Source organism: Equus quagga, chromosome 14 (genome assembly GCF_021613505.1).
Source record: "Equus quagga isolate Etosha38 chromosome 14, UCLA_HA_Equagga_1.0, whole genome shotgun sequence".
Taxonomy (NCBI): Eukaryota; Metazoa; Chordata; class Mammalia; order Perissodactyla; family Equidae; genus Equus; species Equus quagga.
The window spans coordinates 42,962,914-42,988,587 of record NC_060280.1 but is presented as its reverse complement, the minus strand read 5'-3'; positions in this window follow the sequence as shown (position 1 = coordinate 42,988,587).

The window sequence follows — 25,674 nt, the reverse complement described above, 5'->3', positions numbered from 1 at the left end:
AACCCTGGGCCACCACAGCAGAGCATGTGAACTTAACCACTTGGCCACAGGACCAGGCCCTAGAGTGATATATTTTAGAACTTGAATGCCAAATTAAAAATTTTGGACTTTATTCTCTAGGAAATAGGGAGCAAAAGAGCAGTTGGATAACTATACCAAACTGGTATTTTAGGAAGGTAAATAAGGCAATCATGTTCTTTTTTTAAAAATATGTGAGTACAAGAAAGTTACTACAAGGAGAAATACTGAGAGTAGAAAGACCAACTGGAGGTCAATATTGGTGTAATGAAGTAATATTTTGCCACAACAATCAGTGTGTGTTTCTCCTGTACTTTCTGTTAATTAGTGACCCCCTCCTCCCATTCAGGTAACAGCTAAGCCATTTTTATGTTTATTGTTCCAAGAAAGGGATAACACAGCAGAAAAAGAAAGTTTAAAATATTTCGGGTTTTATTTTTTAAGGTAACCATTTGAAATTTATGTCAAGAGTAGCATTAAGGGAAATAAACAACAATTATGAGTTTCAAAAGCCTGTGCTTTTAAATATCTTATGCCTTGAAGAAATTGAGATATACATTTATGTCACAAAAAGAATATTTTGAGAGCATCGCCTATGGCTTTGAAAACACCAGAAACCAAGCTTCTTGTTCAGGGAGAAGAGACAAGAATGATGGCAAGGTTTATTGAGTTCAGTTTTGCCACTAAAAATGATTTCTTTGTCTGTCTATTTAGAGAGGAGCTGGTACGATGTCATAATTCCCTTGCCTACAGAGTGATTCAGAAAGCAGTACATTGACTTTTTTCCCTCCCCTCTCCTCCCTCTGCCACCAAAATCTGCCTTCCAAAATACGCAATGAATAGCTCACATACAGACATATACATATGAGCAGTCACTCCAAGAGGAGTGCAGACACAGCTGATACAGGATTAGGTCTGGTTGTGTAGGAGATACAGCAGTGGTCTGCAGGTGTCAGCAGCAGGAGATAAAATGGGCCTGAGGAATTTTAATGAATTCAGCTTAGATTGGACATAAAGGAGGACCAGAGCCTCTCCAATAACTCCCTCTCCCTCTATTACCCCTAATACTCTACCTGGCAAATAGAAAAGAGAGGGCAGACCTTACTGAAAAAACAAATTAAGTTGAAATAAAATTTAAAATCAATTATTGAAAAATAGATTTCTTTCATACTAGAGGTCATGGACTGAGATTTTTACCTTTTACATTTGTATCATAATCTTAATCCTGCTTCCCATAACATTTTAGGCATATCCCTTATCCTCTTTCTGAAAAGCAGTTAAAGCCAAAACAAGTAGGAAAGGCAAATGTAAGTTGTCAGACACCTTCCCTTCTCTGCTTAAGCAAAATTGTTATTCCTTTACACGTGGTAGTGAGAAAAAAATAAGAATGATAGATGTTGAATACTGTTATTAGAAAACAGTGGAAGATACACCTTTTAAAATATATTTTTCTCATCCTGAAAATATAGATTGTAAGAATACATGTTCATTCTTACGAAGAGAATATGACCACAAAGAGTTAAAACAGCATGATTCAATGTAGAATTGAACAGAAATGTGAAACAAAAACGTCACTTAGTAATGAAGGCAACTGGGGACTGGAAAGATAAGATTAAGTTTGTACTAAGAAGTTTTAACACTGTTAAATGTTTTCTGAAACTCTTAAAAGGATAACATCAAACGGACAATTCTGACAAAGGATATGTTGAAGTGCTGGATCTAGCCCTAAAAAAGGAAAAGGAACTATGAGAACACACTGGTATACTTGGCCTAGCTTTGTGCCTTTTATAATTAGTATGATTTATTGCCGGTGTATAGAAAATAAATAACTTCAGTTGAACAATCCTATCTAGGTCATGTCCCAAGAAGACCTTTTGTAAACTGTCAACAGCGGACAGAGAAACAGAAAAAGATAAGAAGGTCAGCCAGAGTCATGGAAAGTTACCTTGAGGAATCACAGAAAGGGGCAGAAACAAATTTGGGGTGAAGTCAGGGTATGGTTATCAGGGAGAGCAAAGGACAGATCGAATTTCTGAGAAGACAAAATGAGAGAAGGCATAGTTATCAGTTAAAAATGTCAGAGGCAAATGAACCACCCGTTTAGAGGTGCTGGGTTTTGACTTGGACATTATAGGGGCTATGGTGCTTTCAGATACAAATAGTCAAAACTCTAAATCAATCTGACTTAAAAAATAAGGAAACATATTGATGAGTAACCCAGAGATATGGTGTTCTCCAGGGATGGGTTTGGTCAGAACACAGATTCCACTTCTCTGTGATTCCTCATTGTCTGCCCATCTCTTTTTGTTGATTTGATCCTCAGACCTGCTTCTCTTCTGATTTGCATAATGGCTGGTGGCTGCAACTGGAGCAACATAATTCCTTGAGCATACCCAACTGATGTGAAAATTCCTCCTCCAATCAAAAACTAGTCTTTCCTTGAGTTGGATTGGTTCTGTTTGGCAAATCGCAGCCCCCAAATCAGTAGCAGCCCCCACAGAAATGTCTTTCATTGACAGGATTGAACCTGGACCCCTCAGTCAATCGCTGGAAAGGGAGATGAGGTCATCTTAGTTAACTTACGATGCTCAAAATCAGCCTCCCCTGAGTCACAGGGCTACATGATTGGAGTTTCTGAAACAAAACTAGGGTTCTGCTGGGAAGAAGGAGAAAGTAATGTATCCAATAGAGTATTTTTAGAATAATTTTTATGAAATACTGTATTTCCTTGATTCCAGGAGAGACTTTTTTCTCCAATTTTCATATCTTTACAGTTAGGATGTATCTTACAATCAATGGCATATTAATAATGGCATAAGGGCAGTGATGTATTTTATCTCTTTCAGAGTGGTAGAGAATATAATGTTGCATAATACAGACAATATGCCATTATAGAAAACATGGCATTTTCTTTAAAACAAAACAAAACAAGGGCTGGCCCCGTGGCCGAGTGGTTAAGTTCACGCACTCCGCTGCAGGCGGCCCAGTGTTTCGTCGGTTAGAATCCTGGGCGCGGACATAGCACTGCTCGTCAGACCACGCTGAGGCAGCGTCCCACATGCCACAACTAGAGGAACCCACAGCGAAGAATGCACAGCTATGTACCAGGGGGCTTTGGGGAGAAAAAGGAAAAAATAAAATCTTTGGAGAAAGAAAAAACAAAACAAAACAAAACAAAACAAAACAAAACAAAACAAAAACCCTAACAATCCAATTAGAAAATGGGCAAAAGATCTGAACAGAGATTTCTCCAAAGAAGATATACAGACAGTCAACAGGCATATGAAAAGATGCTCAACATCATTAGCTATGAGAGAAATGCAAATCAAAACTACAATGAGGTATCACCTCACTCTGGTCAGAATGGCTATAATTAACAAGACAGGAAACAACAAATGTTGGAGAGGTTGTGGAGAGAAGGGAACCCTTGTTCACTGCTGGTGGCAGTGCAAACTGGTGCAGCCACTATGGAAAGCAGATTGGAGTATCCTCAGAAAATTAAGGATAGATCTACCATATGATCCAGCTATCCCACTGCTGGGTGCTTATCCAAAGAACTTGAAAACACAAAGGCATAAAGATACTTGCACCCCTATGTTCATTGCGGCATTATACACACAATAGCCAAGACTTGGAAGCAACCTAGGTGCCCATCAAGGGATGAATGGATAAAGAAGATGTGGTATTTATACACGATGGACTACTACTCAGCCATAAGAAATGACAAAATCCGGCCATTTGTGACAACATGAATGGACCTTGAGGGTATTATGCTGAGTGAAATAAGTCAGAGGGAGAAAGTCAAATAGCAGAAGATCTCACTCATAAGTAGAAGATAAAAACAACAAAAAAAAACACAACAAAACATAGCATTGGAGATTGGACTGGTGGTTACCATTGGGGAAGGGGGGAAGGGGGAGGGCAAAAGGGGTGATTAGGGGCACATGTGAGGGGATGCACTATAATTAGTGTTCGGATGGTGAACATGATGTAATGTATACAGAATTAAAAATATGATGTACATCCGAAAAAAATAAAAATTAAAAAAAAAAACTTGAGAAATGTTATATTGTTAGATAAAGTAAAATATGAAATAATATCTTTGTACTTTCTCAATTTGGATAAATATTTTTTAAATAATAACTTAAAAAAAAAAACCCCAACAAACTAGGTTTTCATTTGAAGGACGTGACTAGTCTTTGTATTTCTGGAAATACTAAATGAATCAATTCAGTTATGTATGAGAAGAAATGATCTTATTAATCACAATTAATAAACATATTTGAGCTTTATCAATTTCTTATTATTTTCTCTGTTACCACTTTAGCCCAAGTTATTAAAATTCCTGCCATGGATTATTTGAGTAGCTTCTTAACATCTTTCTGTATCCACTACAAGTCCCATTCAAAACCATTTACCACGTGGCAGTCAGATGAGGCTTTTGAAACTTTAAGTCTGAAGTTCTGCTTCTGGTAATAACAGGATAGCTTGTATCAGACTGACCTGCAGATAAAAATGCCAAAATCTATAAACAAAATATTAAAAACAACTTATAAAACTAAAGAGCTACCCAAAGAAAGAAGAAGATGGGAAAGGATCAATCTTGAAAGAAGTGATTGTACTGGACAAGCTTCGTGTTTAGGTGACATTTTACCTCAGAACACGCCCTCAAACAAGTTGTTTGTTAGAGCTCAATTGTAAGAATAAGTGAGGGTACTAGGACAAATGGGGGTGCCAGAACTCAAGCAGTAAGCTGCAGTCAGCATGGTTTAGGGAGTCATGACAGGGCTTAAGTCTGCTGGAGCAGCTAGAAAGTGAAGAAAGAAACGTCAAAAAAGAAGAATCCATAGGTGAGAAGCCTCAAAAGCTACGCATATGCTCCAACTAACTGCTTGGATAACTCTAGCCTGTGCATTTACGGGAAAATTCCAGTGACCCTGGTGGAAAGCAATGCATAGAGCAGACAGAGTGTGGAGTTTGGGTACAGCCAAGTTAACTTCTGGCTAGGGAAAACAACAACAACAATAACATTCTTCAGGGGAAAATAACAGATTCCAGAGCCTCCACAGTGTATCATCCACATGGTCAGGAATAAAATAATATAATAGTAGTCATGTAAAGAAACCAGAAAATGTAGCACATAGGTAAGAGAAAAAAAATCAGTAGGAACCAAAGTTGCAATTCCCCAGATGTTGAAAATAGAAAGATAGAATTCTAGAACAGAAAAACACATCCGAAGTAAAAGATCACTCACTGGGCTTAACAGGAAATTCGAAATCACAGAAGAAAGGACTAGTTAACTTGAAGATAGTTCAGTAGAAATTATTTAATCTAAAAAACAGATAAATTTATTGAAAAAAGTAGACAAGAATCTCAGGGATTGGGAGAAAATCACCGGTAGTATAACATAGATGTAATTGGAGGAGAAGAGAAGAATTAGGTCAGAATACTTGAAGAAATAATGGAAAAAAGTTTCCCAAATTTGATTTACGCTCTCACACACACACACACACACACATATACATAAACTTAAGAGTTCAAGAGTTTCAGCAAATCTCAAGCAACATAAATGCAACAAAAACCATACTTAAATATTTTATAGTCAAACTAATGAAAATCAAAGATAAAGTGAAATATCTGGAAAACAGAGAAAAGCAATATAACACATATAGAAGAAGAAAATGATATACAATTGAGCGCTGACTTCTTATCAGAAGCAATGGAAGTCAGGGCATAAGGTAAAAGCATGTTTAAAATGTGACAAGAAAAAACACACAAAAATTGTCCAACCAAATTTTATATCCAATGACAACGTCCCTCATAAATAAAGGCAAGGTAAAGACAATTTCAGAAGAAGAAAAACCAAGGGAATTAGTTACCAGTCGATCTGTGCGATAAGAAAAGCATAAGGAAGTTCCTCAGAATGGAAAGATGGATCTACAGAAAGGGTTGAAAATGATAAATATATTGTAAATATAAAAGCCTATATATAATTTTTCTCTTATTTAATTATCTAGTTAGTTTTTGTCTTCTCATAATTTCTTTATTCAAATAATCAAAGTTATCATCACCAATATTGAGAGAAAGCAATACTGTGTGTCACCTGACATGATATATTGAGAAGGAAACCTCATACTACAGTGTTTCTGTCTAAAGTGTATTACCTGAATCTAAGCATGAGCAAACAGCCAAACCCAAATGAGGGGCATTCTACAGAAGAACTATTCTCTGTTTTTCCAAAATGTTAAGGTCAAAAAACAAAACCAAAAATAACCAGAGAAATGATGAGGGACTTTCCCAATTGAGGAGGAATGAAAAGATGCTGCAACTAAATGCAATGTGTGATCCTTGATTGGATCACGGATTTAGAAAAATAATATCTAAAGAATATTATTGGGGCCATTTAATATGAACTGCTGATTAGATAACAGTATTTCATCAATACTAAATTTCTTCAGTTTTATTTTTTTAAAGTGTAAATCTGTTCCTATCTTCTCCTTATTTGAAGTTCTCCCAAGGCTTATTGTTTAAAAAAAAAAAAAAACAAATCAATCATATGATCTAAATGGCTCTGTGTGTTCTAGCTAACGATGACCTAGCCTCTTTCACAGCAGCACCTGGGACATATTCCAAGCATACAAACATGCTTCATGTACACTCTGTCTCTCTCATTATCTTTCCTTTTTTCCCCAAAGATTTTGATATCTCAACTGTTCTTTCTTGTTTACGACCATTGCTCCTATCTGGACCCACTTGAAAATTTGACTTCCTGATCCCTACTAACTCTTTAGAACTCATCTTGAAAATCTCTTCCACAGAAAATTCTTTCCTCTTTTTCTTTTGTACACTATCCCAGCATTATGTATATCTTCTTTATAAGATGTAGTGTAAGTATAGACAAATAATCTACTGTGTAATTAGTTGCATATCAGTTCTTCCCCCTAGAGTGTAAGTTTCATGAGGCACAGACTCAGTGCCAATACATTTTTGTTGAATGAGTGTACAAGAAATAATGTAAGTATGGAAAGGAACAAGCACAGGTGAGTGTTGTTAGTGCACAGAGAGAAGTGGAAGAGGCTCTTAAATGTCTGCTGTACTCCTAATTTCCTTCTGATGAAAGTCGTTGCAGTGTTGACACCTAAGAAAAATTGCTCTGATTTCACATTATGTGATTATGCTTCAGTAGCCTTAGCTCATTGACTAATGGATCATTGTAACAAAAGGCAGGCACACAGAGGTTAGAAAAAATTGAAAGTTTCTGATCTTTGAGACGACCCCAAATGTGAATGTTGTACACGACATCTATGCTGAGTTCTATCCTGCATGGTGATTGATTGAGCTAACAAGTTTCTTATTTGGATATTTGGATAGGAGTTCAAATTTAAGACAGACAGATAGAGATATAAAAATCACTTTAAAAGAATAGTAGTCATCATAGAAGATATAGAAAGTAAAAAAAGAAATTAAAGTAGATAGAATAGCAGAATACTGAGAATATCAGTCCTGAGATTGACAGTCTCTAGAATAAGGGAAAGCAGATGTCTTTTCTTATGGGTGACAGGATGGCACTACCCTTGGTTTCCTGATTGTTCCTATTGTATACTGAAAGGCAAGGATGCATGCTACTCTTCTACTTAAGACCTAGCTGTGTGGCTGCTGGCATGGTTTCTTTTGTTCCTTATTTTGTGTCTATCCTTATAACCAACCACCACTACCTCAGGTAATTCGATCATGTGCTTCTTACTTCTGACACATCTTTCCCATCCTTCTGACAGACCTTTCATAGAGAAAAATAAGGATTTTAAACTGTATCCTAAGTTACCTTCTAAGTTCAGCCAGAGAGTGCAATTATAATGTTAAATCAGGGTACTGGTTATATTTCTATTGCAAAGGTTTATCATTTATTTTGGGTAGGATTTTCTGTAATGAAAATCCTTTTTGCTCATAAATAAGTAAAAACGTGTGTTAATTTCCATGAGTACCATGGAAATTCCATGAGTTCCATGAGTAGCTTCCACGTAAGTTTACTACAGCTGTCTAGACCTTACAATACTAATATAACTTGGAAACAATGATTAACCTACCCAAAACTAAAAACAGAGTTGTGTACACTCCACGGATTGTCAAGGACAGTAGATAACTTGCCTAACTAGTTGTTCTATAATCAAATTCACGTTATAGTAAATTAAATAGAACATTCAGTCATGAAAATTCACAGAAGCATGCATACAAACAAACATACACTCTTACAATAATACATGATGTTATATCTTAGACTGAGAAATTACAATAAATTCACTCAGCTATTGTTTTTCGTTCTAAAATAACTGAAAGCTAAAAGATAGTTTGTCGAATCTGACCTCAATAATATCTTAAAAGGACTCTATGTATTCTATAAAGGGAATTTTATCATTCTTTTTTCTTTGTTCGGTGTAATAAGAGTTGGGAAGAGCTGAACAGACTTTTATGTAACTGTGCACTAACACAACAATTTCAATTAAATAAATCGTTTGTTAGAGCAATGTCACTTGTTAACGTTGTCCTGCATACATTATCATGAAGAAAAATAGTTAATGTTCAAGTCAGGGTCAAGGCCTCTGAAGGCCCTTAAATGTTACTCATTCAAAATTTGTGACTGTAAATTTATACAACCAGTGAAAAAGCAGGTCCCAGCCATTTAGGAGATTATAACCCACCACACATACTCTTGATAAAGGGCCAAAACATTTTTTAAAAAAGAAGTCTTATCCAGGCCTAAGAGCTCCCACAGTAAATCCTGTCAGAGGCCTTGAACAGAAGGCCAAATCTGTAACACTGATGAAGTTTTATTAAAGTAGCCCAACCCCTCAAATGAAATGCTGACAGAACAGGATGTTTGAATCAAATAAGAACCTCTCTTATTTACCTATCTTATTTCCTTATTACCTTTGGGCAACATTCCTCTTCAGATTGCCAAGCCTTATGCTGAGATATGTCACTTCCTTTTGTGCTGGTCCAGCTGTTCCTGCCCAGTTGCCTGATATATAGACTGGGTTTTGGTTGCATGTCCATTTCTTTCTAGTGTTTGATCTTTATATATTTAATATGATTTGTTTTTCTCTACATTATGGTGTATTTCTCATTGCATAATCTGCAAATGTTTTGATGTGTGGCTTCAAATGAAAAAAATGATGTAAATATTTTTCAATACATTTCAAAATTTTGAAGTACTAACTTCTCATTTTATAGACATACCATAGTGTTCTTAATAATCATTACATTTCTAAAAGTTTTTGTTTTAAAGACAAAATTGTCTATTTTATATCAACTAATGCTCAGTGCATCTGGCTTTGCATGGAATATGCTGATATCCTTAGCATTCTGTGGCTTAACATTTGTTAAATATGAGTGTTTTTGATCAAAATGTATTGTTATATTATCAAATAATAAAAATGGATTAATAGCTTAGAAGAGCTAAGCTCTGATAATTAAAATATTACCATCAGATTATCATTATCATCATCATCAGGAAATAGACCCTAATAATTACATCTCTGAGTAATGTAAAAAAGAGTAGGTAGTTAACAGAACATATTGGCGAATTTCTGTTTATGGGAGCAATAGAGTCTAAAAGTGTCATGATGTCAAAGAATCAGAAAGAAAGGTATGAATAGAAAGTATCTGGTGAACATTGGTAAAAGGGATTTTTTTAGAACATCAGTTCATTCTCCCCTACTCCCCAGTGTGTTATCAAATAGTGACATGTAGCCATCAAGTGTTCTAATTTTTTTTACTAAGGCAAAGTAAATTCTTTGATAGAAACAATTGAGTTTTTTTCCCCCAGAGCAAGTACAAAATAATGCTCTCCATTATGAAATTGATTATGAATGTAGTTGATATCACAAAACTACATACCATCATTCAAATTTATACTCTCAAAGACTGAGAGCAGGATGAGCTTTTAGCTTTTGGCGAAATCACTTTATCAAATGACACTGTTAGATGTCCTAGACGACCAAGTCAAACTGCATGGAAAACAAACTACCAAGTCTGCATCCAGGGTGATTTTTCTTTTTTTTTTTTTTACAAAGAAGGTAGGAAATACATTATCAGATAGCATTCTTTTCTTCTCAAAATATCTTGTGAAGGTTGTAGAGTTTTAGGAATAGTTTGAATGACAAAAGGGGAGTGTAAGACAGAAGGTTGGTGGAATAATTGACTGAACACAGAGAAGTATGGTTTGGAAAAGCATAGCGTAAGCCAGCATATTGGAAAAATTAGAAAAGTGATCTGTCTGAGGGCTCTGTTTTAAAAATAAGTAAAATAATTATAATAATGATAATAATTCATACTATTTGATTCCTAAGTGCTCTGCACACACTGTCTGCAGTAAAAAAATTTGTTTCTGGAAACAAAAAACAAACAAGAGTATACTTTGGAATTATTCTAAGAATAAGAACAGCTACATTTTTCTGAACACTCACTAAATGAATTCCCTTTGTGTCTTTTGTTTTCACAACAAACAACAAGTCAGTATTAATATTCAAGTACTCCGCAAAGTACAAATAGCTGGAAATCTCCAGAGCTGGGATTTAAAACCAAATGGTCCAGTTTAGAAACCTGTGCCCTTTCCACAACTCTGTATCATCATTGAACAGAATTAAGTTCTTTATCTCAATTAATATAAGAATGAAGAATGAAAAAAGAAAAGAGAAAAGTACATTTTTCAGGCATGGGAGAAAATGTGATTTGGGGGTATTTTTCAAAGAAATGGAAATTATGGAGAATATTTTTATAACTATTTGTTTATTATATAACTTCAGTCAGTATATTAGCTTAAGAATATAAATATGAATTATGCATAAATTATTCTGTTGATACCATTAGCATGTCTAGTATATTACATTTAAAAATAGAGTTTGTTTAAGCTATAAATGCAAGTAGACTAATTGATTTTATCTTAAATATTTTATTCTGGACAAATGGAGCTACAAGTTGTTGAACTTTAAGGATTTTTTTAATCAGGTTTTGCTATTTCAGTAGAAGTATTTGAGACTATAAAAAAGTGATAACCATAAACTTTACATAAAAATAAAATATGACTTTTACTTTTTATAGTTTTACTTTTGATTTTTAGTATCAAATAGATATGAAAAGAAGTTTTCTTCAGAAAAGTTACTGAGAGCACACAGGAATTTCCACCCATTCCTGTCCTTCATGCCTCTTTCCCTCCACATGCAATGAATACATTCTGCCAAATGGGTATTTCTGAAAGCTCTTTGAAACAGATGTGTATACTTTATTCACTTTTATGGAAAGGAAGAAAGAGAGTGACAGATAATGTATTAGATCATTTATGCATGAATGAGTACCTACATAAAATTACATTTCTGAAGATTAAGTATGGTAATATACACAATGCCTGTTTATGGCACACAGCAAGCACTCAGTATCTGTTAGTAATCGGATCAGTCAACAAATATATATTGGTTAGCTAATATGAGCAAAGCCCAGTTTTATGTGCTAAAGATTCAGTGTAGAGCAAATGCATGTTATTAGTATTGTAGGGGAGGAAGAACTGGTCCTCTGCCCTCTGGGTCCTCCTGGCTGGCCTAAGAATTAAATTGACATGAGAGAATAATTGAGAAAATCAAACAAAATTTAATAACAGGTATACATGGGAGAAAGCCAGGAAAACAGGAACTTGCCAAAATGGCTGAAGCCACCACCTTAAATGCCATCTTAGTTAAAGACAAAAGAGGCTGTTGGGGGTAGTGCTTTGGGACTTCAAAGGGGAGGAAGGCAATTTACATAGAGATGGAAAAGCAAATGTTTGGTAAATAAAAGTTTGCTGGGCCATCTAGAGACAATGTGATGGGGGAGAGAAGGAGAGAATTTTGATAAAAATGGCCTAGCAATGTTCCTCCCTGTCTAACACACCTAGAGTTATTTATGGTGATAGCTCCCTCCTGGTACAGGCCTTCTGTCTTAAATTCTTTTAGGTGGTTGGGGAAAGGCCAAAGTTTCTTTCTGAGTTTTTTTATTCTTTAAAATAATCACGCCAAAGAGACACATTTTTGGGTGGCAAATTCTGATCCCTCATAGTATTATTATCTAATACTCACAATTTTCCTCATAGCAGCCATACTGAAGTTTTAAAAATAAAAATCATGTTAAGCGATGCTGAGAGAAACTAAAGAAGATCTAAATAAATGGAGAGCTATAATGTGATATTGAGAAGATTCAATATTATCAAGCATCTGATATTGCTTCTAGGAGAGCATAGCCTTAGGTATTTCCACAGTCACCCTTGGATTGAAGTGGTTTTGGTAGGGCTTTCTTTGAGTTTTGATTTCCCTAACTTCACTGAGTCATTGAACTCCACTAATTGCCAGGTGATTGTTCTATTGTTTTCAGCATTGCCCTGGGAGACACATTGCTTCACAGAATAATCAGAACAAAGTTCAGCTCCTTTAAAGAATAGTTCCTGAGGTCAATGTTTGACATGTTTTTCTGATCCCCGGAGGGCTCTCTCTAGCTTGCTTGCTTTCTTGCTCTCTCTCTTTCTCTCTCCCCATGTCCCTCTGGAAAATTAGCTGTTGGAGTTTAGCCTTTACTCCAGTGAGTCCATCAATTTCCTCTCAGCTGCTTTTTATCACAACTCCCGCTGTTTTAGGGAATGTCCTTAGGCTTGAACTTCTCCACACTCTATTGTAAAGAAATCAATTCCTTTGTGGGGGGATTTGGAGCTCTCTATTCCACAGCCTGCTTCTCTTCTTGAGTAAAAGCTCTGAGCCATGGCTCTGGAGTTAGGCTCCAGAGTTATGGCATGGCTTTCTCTGAGTGACATTCCCTCTTTAGGACTTGGTGGGTGTAAGGACAGCACCTCAAGTTCTTTTCAACTTGCCTCTCTTAGTTTTGGAATGCCTATACCATGAGATAGTGTCACTGACTAATTGCCCTGAGGAACCCAAGGGTGGGTTTAGAAAACCATTTAATTGTTTTTCCAAATTTTTTTTCCTTCATGCTAAGGAGATGTAATTACCAACCACCCTGACCAGACCAAACCTCACCCAAGAGCTATGCCTATGACCTTTGCCTTATTTTTAATGATCAGATCTCTCCAGAAGGAGCTTGGTCCTCGTTACCATAACCTGCAGTGTATGTGGAAGCATGTTTTCCAACTGACCCTGCACAAATGAATACCCACCTCTCCTTTTTGAATATTCATTCCCCATCTGGAATAAAAAGTTCCTGCTTCCCTTTGTTTGGAGACACCATGACTTTGGAAATGATTCTACTAATTCCACATGGCCTCCTGTTTGCTGCAAATATACTCTACTTTGTGTGACAACTACTTCCGGTGGAGAGGCTGATTTAACTCACCAGGAGCAGCTCTGTCAGGAGGCAAACCCACTCTTAGTTTGGTAACAATCGGACATAGATGAGTGGGGCCCCAGTCTTCTCAACAGTGTCATGCCTGAGGTAGAGCATCCATCTCAGTGGGGACTGAGTGGAAGAAGGTAGCCTCCATCTCTCTGGTATACCCAGCCAGAACATAGCCTCAGTAACAGACAGTTGCAAGCAGGTTGAGAAATGCTGACATCCTGCCCCTCCCAGGATGATAGCCTTCTGCATGGGATCCTGGGCAAGTGGCCTCCAGCCCTGTGTTCTTGGCTTTACCAGTCCAAGTGGAGCTTATGTCTTGCTGGCTGGGAAGGAGGAGGAAGGACATGGTTTGGTTCAAGTGCCACAGATTCTGGCAGTTCTTACCAGGTTTTGGTAGATTTTCTTGAATAAATATTTCTTCACTTGCTGTAAAAACTATACTGCCATTTCCAAAGACTTTAAAAAGCTGTCTCTCAAACAGTTTTCACCAGTAGAGCTGGGAGTGGGTCTGTGGAATTCCTCATGCTGTGAGGCCTGAATTAGAATTCTCCTAGTTCTTTTTTTTTGTTTGTCAGTCATAAAATCAAGCACTCTCATTCCCTGTTGTCTAGTCTCTCACATATGCTTATAGTGAATATATTTTGCTGTACGCCTGCTCTCTTTTTCAATGCTTCTGCAAAAATGTGGTTAGGTGTTATCATGAACTTTGCTTCATCCTCCACACACATATGTCCACCCATCTGTAAGTTCTGCATGCACTACTACATCGATTCTTCATGCACAGATGCCGTTAACCACTCTTCACTGACTCGGAAGACACTGCTTAAAAATGGTTTCTAAGCAAACTGTAGATGGGCTGTAGTTATTAATTTTCCTACAGCATGCATTTTATGCTATAATAAATGGTATAGCTTTAAAGAAAAAATATATTGCTATTAAAAAAGAAAAATACCCTAATTTTCTCTGTCTACCTTTCCCCTACCTCCTAAACAGTGATAGAAGAGAAAAAGGAAGGGTGACCAAAAAGTCTTTAAGAGCAAGAAATGAGCACTTGAAGGTAATGGTTAATGACAAGACAGGGCTGTCTGTGATATATGCTTATTGGTGTTCATCGTGATGATTTTGGTAAAGAGAAGTCTGGAAGTTATCAGTAGTAATCCCCTGACATAATCTGGATCATTGTGGCTTAAAAAAGAGACCAGAACTTTACCCAGGACTATTGGAAATCTTAACAAAATAACTGGACCCTAAGCTTCCCAGTGCTCTGATTATATGCTGTATATTTCTGCTGATTTGGAATTCCTTCTCTGGGATGTAGTCTCTTTTGGAGTGTTATCACTAAAGTAGTGTCTAGACCATATTGTGCCTACTGTCTCTCTCATGATAAGGTGAGGGTACTATCGAAAAAAGTGGAGAGAGTAGAAAAAAACTTTTTAAATTTACAATTAAAAGATATATATATACGTATAAACATATATATATGTATATATGTGTGTTTGTGTATAATTTAATATTTTGCATAGATTTTCATAGATCATAATTCTTGATAGAAAAGTAAAAGAAGATAGATAAAAGTTCCTGCTGTTATCTTTTTAAAGATTCTAGCACAAATTATGCCCTGGCCATTTCATAGCTCAAATATTTTCCTCTCCTTTTCTCTGTGCTTTCATTCCCCTCCCTCTCTCTGCATGCTCCAGCAGCTGCATCCCTCTCTCAATTTCCTCCACTCTTACTGTAATAATGTCTTATGAAGACAGATGATCTGAACTAATACAAGCTTTAGCTCTACACGCCACATCTAATTTGAGGTATGTGCTGTGGTTACTGGTGTGGGAACCTGGAGGAGAGTATGGACTGAATCAATCACCAAAGCATACTAGACAATAAACCAAATGAAGCAGTATTTTCTTCTTAGAGTTTAAAAAGCGCATTGAATTCAGGGAAATAGGAACTTTTGTTTAAACATTGTGTTTATCTGAGAAGATGTCAGTATATTTTGTGGCTATCACTCTTATTCTGGTGCCCAATTCCCCAAATTCAAATTCAGCTTTGCTATTTATGAGTTGTTTGACGTAGGGAAGTTATTTCATGAGTTTGTATCTGTTTCCTCAGTGATAAAATGGGGGTAACATAGCATCTACCTCAAAGGGTTATTGTATGGATTAAATAAATTAATTCATGTGAAAGTGCCCAAAACAATGCCTGAGACATAGTGAGTACTCAATCAGTGTTAGCCGTTAATAGAGTCATTCAATATACTGAACCCAGTATAAATTATCATTGCTCTTTAGTCATAAATCTTTTTTCCATTTCATTCATTGAATTTGTCCATGGAACACTTTCCAGTTTCTTCTTATATTTTTTTAAGTGCACAGATCCTATTTAGATGTAGTTCTTGAATCTAAAAAAAGCAGAGAAATTATTTCCTGTCTCCCTATCAAGTCTGTTTTCTACAGTTAAACACTCTGCTCACTTTTTGTATTGTACTTACTGCCTGGCAAAGGGTAAGCATTCAGATTTTTGTTGAATGTATAAATGACTTCATGATATGATTAATCATTAAATTGCAAAATCACTTTTCCATTTTTTTTTGAATTTTGTCTTCACTTCTCCTAAATGTATTCATTATCTAACTAGGTTATAACTCCTTAGAAACAAAGGCTCTGTTTTATGCCTCTAATTATTAAGTAAAAAATCTTGGATAACAGACATAGCCTGTATCAGTAACAGTATATCTGGAGTTCTAGAATACTCGCCAGTGACTAAACCAGGTCTCATGACATCAATGGAACTGGTGTTCCTTGAGAAAACCTCTTTTAGTTGGGTTCTGTGGTTCTTTTGTGTTTGCTAAGGCACATATAAAGGACTTTGTGGCCCTCGGGTTTGGCCTTGGCGCAGAACAGCATTCTTGACGAGGGCTTTGCTGAGTTCCTTTTGATATGAGAGACTCGGATTATATTTGTGTGACAGTGAAAGAAATTTACTCATATTCGATTTCAATTTAAGACATGGATGCCTGGGAGTTTTCATCATTATTTAGTTTAGGGCTTCAGTTAATATAGCACAAGGCAAGAACTCTTCATATTTAAACATTTTAGAATAATTATTGGTGGTCTGAAAAAAATGTGCACTTTCTGCCAGAAATGTCATAAAGAACAAACACAGTCCAATGAGTCAATAAAGAAATGTTAAAATGATTAAGTATGTAGCTATGGCATTACGTCCAATAGCTAGGTTTTGAGGGACTTCATTGATTTCTCTTGCAATCTTGTCCAAATTGCCTTTACTTGCAAGTATTTTGCGTTCCACTTCGCAGAGATCGTTATTTGCAAGTTTGAGATCAGTACATAGCAAAAGATTTTGCAAGTGAGAGAAAGACTGCCCTAGAATTGTATTTAGCTGGAGTGGAATTTACTGGATCACAGGTATGATAATATATGCCCTCCTGCAAAACAAGAATTTTGGTTTTATTGGTGAGGAAGATTCGCCCTGAGCTAACATCCATTGCCAATCTTGCTCTTTTTTTGCTTGAGGAAGACTGGTCCTGAGCTAACATGTGAGCCAGTCTTCCTCTGCTTTATAAGTGGGATGCATCCACAGCATGGCTGATGAATGGAGTAGGTCCATGCCCGGGATCTGAACCTGTGAACCCAGGCTGCCAAAGCAGAGTGTGTGGAACTTTAACCATTCGGCTACAGGGTTGGCCCCTAAGAATACTTTAATCCAAGAGCATTAAGGAGTTTATTTGGACAACCTCATTTGGTTGGCATAAGGTACAGGAGGCCTCACATTTCTAATAAAAGCTTTGGATATACTACCTTACGCAAACTTAATCACTTAGACTTCATATAAGACAGGTAATTCCAAGGCAACTCAAGTAAATTAAACATTTGAAAACTTTCTATATGCCAAGCATGCAATATTTAACATATACTGTTTATTTAATCCTAACAACACTGGTAGGAAATACTCTGTTCCTTATTTAAAAAACAGACCTAGGACTCAGGGTAAATGACTAGACCACAATATTGAAACTAGTAAGTAGCAACTAGGTTTTAATTCAGCTATTTTGACATTTTGCCAGTTCACCACCTTGCTTTACACTTAATGCTCTGTATAGTGAAATATCATATGTATTTTTGTCCCACACAAAATACATATTCTAAATTAATCACAATGATTTAATATTATAATTGTATTTTAAAAATCCATGCTATATTTCAGCAATACTAATAAAAACTCCATAATGTATTTGATCAATAAGATATGTTATGAAAGGTGTGAAATCAAATGCCTTATGTATAATTCACATATTCTGAATGATCATTTAGCACTGAAATCCTCAACAACGATTGAATTTCAAGTTGGACAATATGTCACCAAATAAATAATTTTCCTTGGAATTTCACTTGTGATAATGCCTGGGATTTGAACTTTGACCTTACTGTCATTAGATATTAATGATCTGTACCCAAGTAATAACCAAGTTTATGTTAGCTTTTATTAGAATTTTGTTTACAAGGATGAACAATTGCTAAACCTCATTAGGTTCACAAATAGAACTTTTTATCCTGAGTGTACTCATGCCTTAAATGAATTGCTTTACAGATATGAAATTGAATTCATGTTACGCAGTGAATGACAATAAACCGCATGGATTGTTCTGTTACTCTCCTTTTTACATAGTCTTTTTTTCTTGGGTTGCTTACTTGGGTAGCAGAACAGTTTTGCCTGGGGTTTGTGAGTGGAAATCCATATATAAAAAGGACTCTATTTAGAATATAAGCCAGGTTATTGATGGGGCCAGTCTGGTGGTGCAGTGGTTAAGTTCGCATGCTCCACTTTGGCGGCCCGGGCTTCACAGGTTCAGATCCCTGGTGCAGACCTAGCACCAATCGTCAAGCCACACCGTGTCAGAATCCCAAATAAAATAAATATTGGCACAGATGTGAGCTCACTGACAATCTTCCTGAAGCAAAAAGAAGAAGATTGGCAAAAGATGTTAGCTCCTGGCCAATCTTCCTCACAAAAAAAAAATAAAATGAAATAAAATAAAATATAAGCCAGGTTACTGAAAGATAAACCAGTCTTGTATATGACACTTGGATTTGCACTGAGGAGACCTAGCAAATCCACACAAAAGCTTCTTCTGAAATAAGCATGCCCATAATCACTGCTAACTTACTCCATTAGGATTTAAACCGTATGGTCCGTGTTTATGAATTAACACTGAATATTCCTTCCACCTCCCTGCTCAGAGTATAGTGCAGAGAAAGGTATCTGTATGCAACACTGAGCAGTTTAAAAGGCAATGGTCATGCTTAAAATGCACTATAAAGGTCACTGCTTGAAAAGGAATAAATGTTGTCTCCCAAGGTATACCTTCTTTGTTATCTCCTGAAAAGCTCTCGGATGCAGTATCTCTGGAAGATTTATAGCATACATAACACCATCTTTCACAGGGCAAAGTTCATTGTACTGAAGTGTTCAACGTTTAATGATTTTCCTTTGGAAATTTGGGTTGCACTGAGAAGCCCATAAGTAATTTGAAACAATCGAGAGAGGCTTCAAAAATTCCATTGTGTGTTCTATAAAACACAAACACTTTACACAGAAATAATTTAATCAAGTGCACCTAATTAGGTATTATATATTGAAGATATGCACCAGTGATTGGAGCTGTATCAACCAACCATTTCATTTATCGAGTTTGACAGTCCAACTTCTTAACTAAAATGATAAATGACTTCCTTGCAGCCAAAGGATACTTCACCTCACAATTTTCCTCTCCTTTTAAATGTTATTCCAGCATGAAGGCAGAGGCTGTTGTTCAGAAATATTGTAAACATCCACCATTTGCTTTGTTTAATCTCAGTGGGTTATTCTCACGCAATTAGCATCTCATCTTGTGTCTATTATCACTGGCAATGATAACATAATATTTTAAATATACAGTTCAGGAGAACAAAGGCTGGAATAGCATAGCAGCTTCTTTGGATAGTCCACCTTCCAACATGTTTCTGAGGAGAAGGAACAAGCCTTCCTCACTGTTTCTTTCAGCAGATATTTACTGAAATGCATTTTTACGCCATGCACTTTGCTGGGGGCTTTTACTGATGACTCAGCTCAGCTGGGTTGAATCAAGAACTATATGGCTCTCCATCTCCATTGCCTCTCTGTCTGTCCATAGGCATTTAATATGCAGTGTTAAGAACTACAGAGATATGTTTTGGAAGTTTTAAAGTAGATCCGTATAAATAAAAGGTCTTGATTATTGGAAAAGGAAGAATAGAACATGCTACCTTCCTAATATTATATACGTTATATATTTTAACTTACAAAGCTCCTCTGGACAGAACACTGAGGCAATAAACAATAGAACAGCAACATAGTAGAGAAGGCAATGTGTGATCCAAAGGAAAACCAATTAAGGCTAAACACATGGGTAAGTAGAAGAATGAACAAAAAAGGAAATCACTGTTTATAACGAGCAGGTGGTGGGTAGAAGCTGAGATAAAAAAGAATGAAAAGGGAAGAAAATAGGATTCATGCTCTGCAGTTCTTGGAGTTAATGCTACAGCTGCCTGCTGACCCAAGACACAACAATTCCCCACCCGCAGGGCACTGCATATGACGCCCAAGGCTGAAGTCACAAATACAGTACTGACCCACTCTCCGTCTGGGAACTTTAAAACCCAACAAGGTCATGGTAAAGTCAGACTGTTCTTTTCCCTGACAGCCAGTGCAGAGAGCAGGGTACAAACTTAATTTGTTCACAGCTGTGGAATCCACTGAATGTTCCTACACAGAACAATCTGCCCGTGATGGAGATGATCTCCTGGAAGTTCTACAAAGCAGAAATTACAGACATGAGGCTGGTTTGTTCATGAAAGCAAGAGCTCCTACAACTGTAACCAAATAGATCCTACAAAGGATATGTTGTTCTAATGGGGTGGGGGGAGGTGCCAAACTCATGTTATTCCAACTGTGTGATTGGCAAGTGGGAATAAGTCACCCCCAAGAAGTAACTCCCCATTTCTGAGGTCGGCGACTGCCCTTTTGCAAATCATTCAGCAAGGTAGGTGCTGAGTCTTCATTTGTCTTTTCTCCAAGTGGGAAGTGTCTGGATTTCTGAAGGAGACAAATGGGAGGTAAAAGAATAATAAAAATGTTTCTTAGGATTCAACATTTGGCTGTTAAAAGTTTTTTCACAAGAGGATCACAAATGAATTATAATAGCAAAAATATACATAAAGTGTATTATGTGCCAGACACTGTACTAAGAACCTTACAGATAATAACAGCTTTAATTCTCAAAACAACACTATGAGGTAGAGACGAATGAGGAAATTAGCAATCAGCACTGGTGGAATTTGAACCCATGGAGTTTGGCTCCAAATTTTGTGCTCTTAAATGTTATACTGTACTGAACTCTAGAAATAGGAATAGAAATAGATAAGTGATAGTATAGATATATTAGTTAGTAATTTTGGTTGTAAGCAAGATAAAGAGACTGGCTAAAGAAGTCAGTGTTCTGAAAGGGTGAGCACAGAATCCACAGGAGGCTAGAGCTGCAGAACTCCAGAGGGACAAAAATTAGGAAGCGAGGGAGGGGGAAGGCTGGCCCCATGGCCAAGTGGTTAATTTCACATGCTCCGCTTCAGTGGCCCAGGGTTTCACTGGTTCGGATCCTGGGCATGGACATGGCATTGCTCATCAAGCCATGCTGAGGTGATGTCCCACATGCCACAACTAGAGGAACCCACAACTGAAATATACAACTATGTACCGGGGGGGATTTGGGGAGTAAAAGGAAAAATAAAATCTTTAAAAAAAACAATTAGGAAGCAGGGAGCACAATAACTTTTATAGCCACTGCCTCTGAGATGATTAACTTTTAATTCTGAACTTGCACCCTAGCTAAAGAGTCCGAGTCCAAGAATTGTCAGAGTTGAGGCCATGAGCCTGCACACTGGTTAGAGAATCTGCGAGAGGAGGATCTGTCTTCTTTTCTTTTATACTAAGAAGCTAATTCTAGAAATACATTTCTCCCAACACAAAAGGGACAGGGCTTTCTCAAAAATTGGCAAGGAGAATGGGTCGTGAGCAGCCAATGCAATCCAAATGTTGCCCACAATGGACAACTTGACACACATGTAATTTCAATCTTTTTAAGTGCTATGCACAAAAATGGACAGTTGATAGGAGCGGCTCAGCATGGTATTATTGTGGAAAATAATGAGTTTTCAAGTCAAACACATTCACTGGGTGAGTTATTTAATCTTTCTGATCTTGGTTTTCTCAATGATAAAATAGTACTAGTCATTGTATCTATTGCATAGAGTTGTTGTGGGGATTGAATTAAGTAACGTGAACAGTCTGTGTTAGTATGATCTCAGTAATTATTTCCCTCTTTCTTATGTTCAATTTCTGAGCCTTTGTATGCTAATAGAATTTAATAAAAATAGCTACCTTTTATTGGACACTATTTATGTACTCTGCTAAACTTTTACAGTACTGTTTCTTGCTTTGACCTTACAAAAGTCCTGTGAAGATGGGTTCTGTCAGACGCTTCTACAGATGGAAAAGCTAAAGCACAAAGAAGTCAGCTGATTTCTCCATGTCAGGCTTTTAAGTGGCAGTGCCGAGATTCAAACCTAGATCTTCTCCTAAAGTAGTTCTTCTTAACTCCCCCTGCACATGATCCTAGACTTTTAAAAAAGAAGAAAAAGGGGCCGGCCTGGTGGCATATGGTTAGGGTCACGCACTCCGCTTTGGCAGCCTAGGGTTCATGGGTTCCGATCCTGAGCATGGACCTATACACCTCTCATCAGGCCACATTGTGGCAGCATCCCATATGCAAAGTAGAGAAGGATAAGTATGGATGTTAGCTCAGGGACCATCTTCCTCAAGCAAAAAGAGGAAGATTGGCAACAGATATTGGCTCAGGTCCAATCTTCCTCACAAAAAAAGAAGAAAAAGAAGAGATTGTAAGACTGTAGCGCAAAGATACTGTTGACCTTTAGCATTTATTTGCTGTATTTCTGAAATGCCCATATAACTCATTATTTCACTTAAAATAGTATTCATAGTTTACTAAAATCAGTGAAAATGAAGCACAATGAATTTTAAATACAAAGCTTATAAACTCAAAAATCACATTAAAACAATTTATAATAATATAAACGTTATATTCTAAAATAAATTATTAGCAGACAAAACTAACAAAAAAGCTATTGTTTTAAGAATAACATACTAAACACAAACTTAAAGAAAATTTAATCATAAAGAATAGAAAATGGAATATTGTCATTAAAGTCTTCTTAACAAAGAGTAATTGTTATAGAGTTGAGATATGAACATATTTTGGGCAAATTTTTCAGCTTCTAAAAAAGCTATTTCTAATTTTAAGCTAATCTGGTAAACCGAGATATAAGCTAACTTCAAATATTTTCCTGTCTCCATTTTACAACACTGGGTCTTCCTGTGTTAGGACTTTAGAATGCAAAACTACGGCGACGCACTGGGCCTCAACAGATATTCCGGGGATAGGTGAGTTTCATTCTCTCCTCTCTCTCAGTTTCAGGCTGATTTTATGGGAAAGGAATAGAGGGTAGAAAGATGGATAGAGACTCTGGGTCTCCTGAGAGTTTGCTGAGAAATCACGAACTCACACGGTCTTGGCGCCGGGTGTGGTAGAGTGTTAAGTACAGAGAGGTTGCCAGTGGGGCAGTTGTGTCCTGTCTTGCCAGGCTTGTAGGGGAGAGTCCAGAGCGGGTATTTTTAGCCCTTTAGGAATTGCCTCTTCACTTGTACTTCCTAGGCCACTTCCTTCTTTTAATAGAGAAAAAGGGTTTGCCCTCAGGTCAGAATGTTTTCTGTAATCTTTCCTCAGAATTCCTGGCCATCTGGCTCTTCTCATTATTCCCAAATGAGGGGCTTCTCCATGGCTAATGAGCTGAACTTTTTATCACCTCCCATTATCACAGCCCCCAACTAGAGTTAGTAGCATTTTAAGTGAGGAGAAAAATATCGGTAATGTTTAGCTCAGAAGAGTCACTGTGGATGCCTGGGTCAGATTTGAGAGGCCCTTCTTGTTTTCCTTTCTGAAGAGCAGTAGCAGCGATAAGGCAAACTATTTTCAGGTGAGGCACCCAGGACATGCCTGACCTTTTTGGAAGGATTTGATCTCCATTCCTGATTGGTTACTGAACTATCAGTATTTCACCAACAAATAATGCTTGCATTCTGCATTTAAGAATATGCACCGTATAGTGGATACAATATTACAATTACTTTGATTTATGATTGATGCCTTCAATTCAACCTCCCCAAATGAATAAACAATTAAAAACAAAAACAGATGAGATATACATGGCAGTGTTAGATGCATTTCCAAGTGCGTGCATAAATCTAAAATCTCTCCCTTACATGTATATTCTCTCTTTTATTTTTAACTAGCAGAAGGGTTCTTTGGCAGCTTGAAATCAAGAAATCATATAATGAAACAGCTTTACTTCACCAGGTATGGTTGTGGCTGTTATTGGCTCTGTATTCTGGATCTTCACATTTTTGATGAGATTTATGTCTTATTGATGTTAGTTGGATTGAGCATCCAGTCATGTGAGGCAAAGTTCACCTCACACAAGTGATTGAAAGTCTTAGTGTCAGCCCATACCTTTATAAATAAATGCTGAACTTCTTACTTTGATATGGCCTGTCACCTTTATAAGGCTCGTACAACCAGGTAAAGTTGACAACCACTTTAATAACTGTTTCAATGCCGCCCTACAGACAGTATTGTTAAACTTGCAGTGATGGGCCAGGCAAAAGGTAACAAACAGCACCTGCCATAGAGAAACCACGCTTTCCAGTAAGAATTCCTCAACTCCCCTGCATCTGCTTCCCTCATGTGTTTGCCAATTTCACACTGGTCCCAAAAGATGAAGTGCAGACACTCTATGCCATCCATATTCTGTAAGGATAACAGGGCCACAGGATGCTGAGTAGATGTTTTCTTCAGAAAATATTTTGCCATAATAACTTTGTTTGGTCTTACAAAAAAGAAAGCCAAATTATTGGCTCACTAATTGGAAGAAACATATTTTTATGATAAACATAATATCTTCAACAGTTTCTTGAACATTGAAAGCCCCCAACAATTACTAGTTGAAAATGGATGAACAAATGCATCTTTCCTTCTTTCCACCTTAGAGTCACATCTGCCGGAAGAAAGATTCTCATTTCCATTGATTTAAAATTAAGGAGCCAAGGGGCCGGCCCCATGGCCAAGTGGTTAAGTTCATGCGCTCTGCTTTGGCGGCCCAGGGTTTCACCAGTTTGGATCCTGGGCGTGGAAATGGCACCACTCACCAAGCCATGCTGAGGCGGCGTCCCACATGGCACAATCAAAAGCACCTACAACTAGGATATACAACTACGTACTGGGGGGCTTTGGGGAGAAGGAGAAGAAGAAAAAAAGAAGATTGGCAACAGATGTTAGCTCTGGTGCCAATCTTTAAAAAAGTAAAAGTAAAATAAAATTAAGGAATTAAGCTTAAAAGTTCCAGAAATATAAGATAAACCAATGGAAGATTTATCAGGTCACTCCTTTGTATCTTAAGTAATTACATAACCGTCTGTGAAAAATTTGTCAGCATTTTTACTCAAGTATCAGCATGAAGATTGGTATGCATGTACTTTCACTCCTAATAGAGAAGCTTTGGCAAGATAAAAGTTTCAAAGTAGACTTACATTTTCTGGATGGTGGATAACTTCAGTGACATGAAAATATTTTAAATTATTCATTCAGAAAATGAATCGCACTAGTCATGTCATCACATAAATGCGTACATAGTTGTTGCATTATAAGCAATATAGTCAGGATGTCCACCCACTGGTTATATGGGTGAATAAGCAGACCTACTCTAGCAGCGAACTTGTGTGTGTGTGTGTGTACACTAAAATGTTCTGGTTAATTAGATTTTATATAGTAAGTGATAATCTGGAAGATAGCCAGATATTGAAGAATATGTTGACTAGTAAATTGAAAACCTATACTTTATCCACTATTCTGACATTGACCTTACATTTGGTCTTAGACAAGACACCTAGACTTTCAGGACTTGACTTTCTTAATTTCCTCATCCATAAAATATAGGTAATAATATTTGCCTTCTCAACCTTTCAGGGGTGTTGTTAGGTCAGATGAGGTAATACATGTAAAAGTGTTTTTAATCACATACTAATGTTACTATATAGATTTTAAAAGATTTAACTGAAAATCTT